Source organism: Sesamum indicum, unplaced genomic scaffold, assembly GCF_026168435.1.
Source record: "Sesamum indicum cultivar Baizhima isolate 11 unplaced genomic scaffold, ASM2616843v1 HiC_scaffold_19, whole genome shotgun sequence".
In the NCBI taxonomy this organism is placed as follows: Eukaryota; Viridiplantae; Streptophyta; class Magnoliopsida; order Lamiales; family Pedaliaceae; genus Sesamum; species Sesamum indicum.
Genome location: NW_028292384.1, coordinates 1 through 7500, shown reverse-complemented (window position 1 = coordinate 7500; position 7500 = coordinate 1). Strand labels below are relative to the sequence as shown.

The 7500-nt window shown below is 32.4% G+C and overlaps 2 non-coding genes across 2 annotated transcripts; one reads left to right on the top strand and one right to left on the bottom strand.

Annotated features, from left to right (window-relative positions):
• Positions 1-5381: 5381 nt before the first annotated feature.
• On the bottom strand, positions 5382-5469 carry TRNAS-GCU (transfer RNA serine (anticodon GCU)). The gene has a single exon. It is a non-coding gene; the product is annotated as a tRNA-Ser (tRNA).
• A 1655-nt stretch (positions 5470-7124) lies between these two features.
• TRNAR-UCU (transfer RNA arginine (anticodon UCU)) lies at positions 7125-7196 on the top strand. Its single transcript has one exon. It is a non-coding gene; the product is annotated as a tRNA-Arg (tRNA).
• Positions 7197-7500: the final 304 nt, after the last annotated feature.

The window sequence follows — 7500 nt, the reverse complement described above, 5'->3', positions numbered from 1 at the left end:
GAATACAAATCATTGTTGCGCGCCCAAAATGGATTTTGGTTAGAATCATTAGGAGAAATAATAAAATGATTCTGTTGATACATTCGAGTAATTAACCGTTTCACAATCAGTAAACTGGATTTATTGTCATAACCCGAATTTTCCGACAAAATCGATCGACCGAAACCACGATCATGAGCAAATGCATAAATATACTCCTGAAAGATAAGTGGATATAGGAAGTCGTGTTGTTGAGATCTCTCTAGCTGTAAATATCTTTGGATTTCCTCCATTTGAAATTCGATTTGAATCAAAGGTAGAAGATTTTGGGGGTTATCAAATGATACATAGTGCGATACAGTCAAAACAAGGTATTCTACTAGAATAGATACCTCGGAGACAAGTAAACTTATCAACAGATTCTCTACCCTCTCTTTTTTCTCCATTCATTTCATTTAATTCGTCTATGTGATAGGATAACAAGATGGTTAGAAATCTTTTATTTTTTAAACCCAATCGCTCTTTTGATTTCGGAAAAAACTTTCTTTATCAATATACTGCTTCTTTTACACACACATCTCCATTCCAGAATAGAGAATGCCAATAGTTAGGATTCATGAAAAAAATATAGAATCCACTCATGGGGAGAGAAGTCCTTCCCGTATCAGGCACTAATTTATTTTTAACGTATAATTAGATCGGGAAATTATTCAAATTAAGAACAGAAGCTGGTTGCTTTTTCTTTCTTATAATTAATTGAAGCCATAAGGCCCCTATCCATTTATTCATTCGACCCAACTAAATTTTGTTCCGTTCCAAGAATTCGAACAAGGTTTTGTACCGATCCGATAAGAATGAAATATCCTCAGAACTCTCCATTGATACGACATGCTATTTTTTCCATTTATTCCCTTTCAGGATCAGTCGTGGTCTTCAAACTTTACCAATGGTATAGACGAATTCCTCACTTCATCTAAATGTGTAAAAGATTCTAGCCGCACTTAAAAGCCGAGTACTCTACCGTTGAGTTAGCAACCCGAAGAAAATATAGATTAAACAAAATTTCAACAAAGGGTGTATAGATACAATCAGAATCAAAATCGATTAAATTCAATTTAAACAAAGAGAAAGGAGATTATACGAGCTAATCAAACCATTGAGCTAACAAATCTAAAAAAAAAAGATTTTCTAATGGATTCGAAAGAGAAAAATGAATTGATTAGATGAAAATACAAGAAATTCTCAGATAAAAGAAAAAAATAGACAGAATTGAAAAAATGGGTAGAGCACCTCTTATGTTATCTACCTTTTTTCAATCAAAAAAACCTCTTGTATCAAAGAAAGCATCATTTGAATTTTGAATAAGGTAAAGTAAAAAACCTATGGGACGGAAATAAATAGACCCGGTTTACTTATCACGATGAATTATATTTGTTCGATACACTGTTGTCAATATAAATGGCGAGAAAAGAATACAGTGGAAACAAAAAAGAAAATAAATTGCATTGAAATTGCAATTCAAAGAATTTCAATTTCACAATGCAATAATATTCAAAATTGTCTTGTATTGACACTACATATCTAATTTACATAGCTAAAAAAGTATAAATGGAGAAGAATTGAAAAAAAAAGATATCGGATTTTTTAGTCCATGATGTATTTCATCAATCTAAGTGGAATAAGCAAAGTGGATTCCTTGTTGGTTAGTCGAGTTCCAATGAAAACCACAGAAATGTCCGAATTTATAAGATCAATAAACTAAGGTTTTATCGTTCTAGACCATCGGATTCGACGGAAACAATGATAAATAGATACGAATACCCCAGAAGGGGGGGGGAAATCAAAAAAACAAGTCGAGAAAAATTATACAAAGTTATATACAAGCCGCTACCCCCCCTTGGTATTTCTTTAATTGAATTTCATTTGATTAGACGGAAGACGGAAGTTCCTTAAAAACTTCCGCTTTCTTTAAAAGATTCTGAACAGTTCCTGTGGGTTGAGCACCTTTTTCAAGGAAATCTAGAATAACAGGAACATTTAAATAAGTTTGATTCTTCATTGGATCATAAAAGCCCACTTTTCTAAGATCTTTTCCTTCTCTTCGGGATCGAACATCAATTGCAACGATTCGATAGACGGCTCATTGGGATAGATGTAGATGAACAATACCCCCCCTAGAACCGTATAGGAAGTTTTCTCCTCGTACGGCTCGAGAAAAATGATTTGATTCGAAGTTTTGTCTATGTATGCAATTCGAATAAATTAAATGACAAATGGGGCCTATAAAATCAATTAGACTATGATTTCAGTCTTTTTTTTCCTGAAAATGAAAAAGAAACCATTCGTACTCATAACTCAAGTTAGATAACTCTCAAATAGCTGAAAGGAAAAATCTTTAGTCAATTTCATTTATTGAGTGGTCTTTACCCCCTTTTGTTTGTCTCGTTTAAAATTCTATTTGGATTCTTTAGTCTGATCCAGTTATTGAGATTATCGAGACAATTAAAATGGTGTTTCCTTGTTCTTAGATCCTTTATCCTTATTTTAAATCATTGGGTTTAGACATTACTTCGGTGCTTCTTAATCCTTTCAAAATGGCAGCAACATACCCTTTTTTGATTTTTTCTATCAAAGAATCCTATGGACAGTTGATTCCCCAGTGATACACTTTGAATCGAAAAAGTTTGATCAATTCCAACAAGTTTTGCTTTTGAATTGGAAACTTGCTCGAATTGGATCCTTTCGATTTCTATAGATGAAAGATACATTTACGAAGTTGTTCCAATTGATTGATTGGCATTAACCCTAGATCCTTGCCCCCGAGAAATGAATTAATCCTTTCTACTCGAGCTCCATCGTGGACTATTTACAACCCAACAAAAAAGAAGGGGTTCAGGTGTAACAGAACAAACAATGTCGAGCCAAGAGCACCCTCATGCCTAGATAAATCGAAAATGGTGGATGTAAAAATCCACAACGGACCGTGTCCTTCAAGTCGCACGTTGCTTTCTACCACATCGTTTCAAACGAAGTTTTACCATAACATTCCTCTAATTTAATTTGGAACCGGTATGGAATTGATTCAATTATGGAATCATGAATAGTCATTGGTTCAGCTGTCCATAGACATGGTAATCTAGACTTTTTCTATGATATGTGGGACGATTTTTCTTAAAAAGTCTTAGCAAGACAGCATCTTTAACATACATAAATAATATCTAGATAATAGAAAGAAATAGCAATATATAAACGAATAACTTTTTGAATCTGCATCTTCAAGTGACTCAATAGGATAGATTAAATGATTTCCTACTTTTTGGAGTACCAAAGATTCCACTTCCAAGGAATCATTAAAAATATTTATTAAATATATTTATAATTTAAATTGAAAAAGTTTCCTATTTAGACATCATTATTTAATTTGATTTCATTTGAAGAAAACTGGACAATAAGCATCACGTTTGATCCTCATAGGAAGATAAGTCTTTCTTTTTTAATTGACTCATCACTGATTTAATCTAAAATAGATCAAAAAAAAGAAGAAATAAATCCCATTTTTTTCATTTTCATGAGATGTATAAAAAAACAATGGAAGTTAAGATTTGAATCTTTACTCTTTTCATCTGATTACGAAAATCAAAAAATAATAGGGAGGGGTTTTCGTATCTATCAGATAGACTGAACAGTTGTCACTGTTATAGATATTCTATAATATAGAATTGAAATAATTTCAGTTTAAATAATTTAAGGGATCGCAAATGTTTTTCACAAAAACCAAAAAATTATTGTCATTGAAATAGAACGATACATACCATATAAGCTAAACATTTCCCCATTTTATATGATTCTATCATATGTATTTTCTTTAACATGGGGTTGAGTAATATTTCAATAATTGACTCTTGTGATAAAGTGAATAAAATAAAAGGGATAGGATAAATCACCCCTGCCTCAATCGTTACATAGATTTCCAATTTTTCATTAGAACCAAACACGAAATACCTAAATAAAATGAGATTCAAAGAAAAAATATTGGCTCCATAACATATTTCTATATGATATGGAACTTGATCATTTGTTAATGAGATTCGAAGAGACACGGGTAATTAAATTAATATGGATTAACTCCTATCCACTCCCCTACTTCTTTCTATGGGAATAATGGAGCATAAAAAAATGGATATGCGCTGGGACGGAAGGATTCGAACCTCCGAATAGCGGGATCAAAACCCGGTGCCTTACCACTTGGCCACGCCCCATTTCAATTTCTAATCTACACTAAGAAACAATAATATTGGTATTGGTTGTTTGTCAACTCCAGTCCAAATATCTATATATCTATAGAATAGATTGGTACTAGGATTTTGATACATATAGATATAGAATTCAACTTAATTTATTGATCATTACATAGAATTCAAGTAAGATATTGTATGAAAGTATGATTTCTTCTATTCTCCTTTGAGAATTGGAGGATTTTTGGTTGGGTGGGTTCAAAGAAAAAGAAGGATTTTTTGTCTAGCTTACTTACTTTCTTCCTTTTTCCTTATATCAAAAACTCAATCAAAGTGCAATTATCTCCAAGAACAAAATGTCTGTTATGCTTAATATCGTTAGTTTGATCTGTATTTGTATTAATTCTGCCCTTTATCCGAGTAGTTTTGTCTTCGGCAAATTGCCAGAAGCCTATGCTTTTTTGAATCCAATCGTAGATGTTATGCCAGTCATACCTGTGCTTTTTTTTCTCTTAGCTTTTGTTTGGCAAGCTGCTGTAAGTTTTCGATGAGATCCTTAATAATAATATCTTAGAAAATGCATGATTTCTTCGAGAAAAAATTCTAACAATTGAAAAATCAGATAAGTTTTAGAGTATGAACCCTCGATTCGCACACTGAAATTCTTGGATAGGCGCCATAAATCAGGCTTACCCCCACTTCCTCCCTTTTGACCCTTTTCCAGTGAAAGACCCTAACCCTATTAGGGTCTCCCACAATATCTAATTTGGATATAAACGAAAATTTTTTTTAATGAAAAACAAATGAATTTGTGATAATTCATTTCTATTTCTAGAAAAAAACCTCATTTCTTGGTGTCAAAATAGGATATGTGGTAGAAAAATGGAAGATCTACTCTCTTTTTTTTTCCAAAAAATCATCTTGGAGATTGTGTAATGCTTACTCTGAAACTCTTCGTTTATACCGTAGTGATATTTTTTGTTTCTCTCTTTATCTTTGGATTCCTATCTAATGATCCGGGGCGTAATCCTGGACGTGAAGAATAAAATCCAAAGGGTTTTTTCCTTGGTTAATTTTCAAATTTTCTTAGGATTTTATCTATTCCACACGTTTAACTAAGATTTTCAAAATTTGAAAAAAAAAAATAAATCAAGTCATCAACGGAAACGGAAAGAGAGGGATTCGAACCCTCGGTACGAATAACTCGTACAACGGATTAGCAATCCGACGCTTTAGTCCACTCAGCCATCTCTCCCAATTGAAAAAGATAATTACTACATTACACATAATGTAAGGAGTCTTTCTTTCTCTCTCTTCTTTCTCTATTCTATTATATATAGAGAGATCCACAAATCAGGAAATTCCTTTATCTAAAAGAGGGGCTCGAACGCGCCAACAATTGAACTAAAGAAAAATAAGGAAGACCTCTTTGTGTTGATTTTGTTCGAAAGGCCCTTCTTATTCTGATGGCCTGGCCTGGTCAGTACCTAGCCGGGCCTTTTTTTTTGTTCCAAGGAATTATAGATAAATACTAATTTATCTGATATCTGATTTGAAAACAAAATACTTGTTTTTTTATTATATTATTATATTCAATTGAATATTTTATATTCAAGCAACAACAAAAAGAAGAAAGACTATTTACATTCTTTTTGTTGTTAAATTTTATTTTCATTTTCTGAACTAAAAAATAAACTAGCGATTTTTCCACAATGCATTTTTCTGTTATGATTTTAGTGTTTTTTTTCGATCCGTATCTATCTTCTTCAGCAAAAGAGAAAACTTTAGTTATTTAATTTAAATTAAATGAAGCAGCTTTTCCGAATCTCATTAAATTTTGATCTCCCCACGAAAAAGTTCAACACTCTCATTTTGCTGATTCTTTGCTGATCCTATCTTAATCATCCTCAATTATCTTGTTCGACAAAAGGTCCATTTGTATACAATAATCGTATTGTAGCGGGTATAGTTTAGTGGTAAAAGTGTGATTCGTTCTATTAACCCTTTAATAGTTAAAGGGTCTTTCGGTTTTATTCATATTCCGATCAAAAACTTTATTTCTTAAAAGGATTAAATCCTTTACCTCTCAATGAGAAATTCGAGAAAAAATACGCATTCTCGTGATTTGTATCCACGAGTCACTTATAAATTGAAAAGTTGGATTATGAAATCGCGAAACATAATTTTTGAATTGGACCAAGATTTCCAATTGAATAAGTATGAGTAAGGGATCCATGGCTGAAGATAGAAAGTCAATTTCTAATCGTAACTAAATCTTCCATTTTTTTTTATTTCTAAAGAACGAAATTGAAGCAAAATAGCTATTCAACGATGACTTTGGTTTACTAGAGACATCGGCCTATTGTTTTAGCTCGGTGGAAAGAAAATCCTTTTCCTTAGGATCCTCTCAAATAGAAATAGAGAACGAAGTAACTAGAAAGATTGTTAGAATCACCTTCTTCTAGAAGGATCATCTAGAAAGCGATTCGCTTTGTTTGTATTCAGACAAAAAGCTGACATAGGTGTTATGGGTATAATTTTTCTTCATTTTGTTCACATCTTAGATCTAGGAATTTACTCATATTCCATAAAGGAGCCGAATGAAACCAAAGTTTCATGTTCGGTTTTGAATTAGAGACGTTCAAAGTGCCGAATCGACGTCGACTATAACCCCTAGCCTTCCAAGCTAACGATGCGGGTTCGATTCCCGCTACCCGCTTATTTCCTTTTTTCTAAATATTCTATTAGAATTCTATTCTAGAATATAGATAATATCTAATGATTACGATTAGTGAATTGAATCATTGAATATACAATTCAAAAAATTCTATCACATACAATCCGATTTTTTTTGTTTTCAATTCAAACAAGAGGTAGAAAAATCAAAATACGAAAAAATCGGAACGAACGGCGTCCATTGTCTAATGGATAGGACAGAGGTCTTCTAAACCTTTGGTATAGGTTCAAATCCTATTGGACGCAATTTTTTTTCCATCTATTTTTGATTTCGATAGCAAGAAACACTTTTGGCATAATTTGAATCCGAGACACTTGATTCACTTTTTAAGATAAAAGTGAGCAATTTCTTTATGCTTGTTCCTGAAGTACAAACCGGTCCATTTGTTCCTGAATAGCTTCTTTCAAAATGGTTTCTGCTTCCTCAGTCAATGTCTTAGTAGAAGATATGATTTCTTGGAACTGAGGTTTATTAGTTTTTAAGTACGTACGTAATTCAGCAAGAAATTTCCTTACCTGTCCAATTTCTAATGAATCAAGATAACCATTT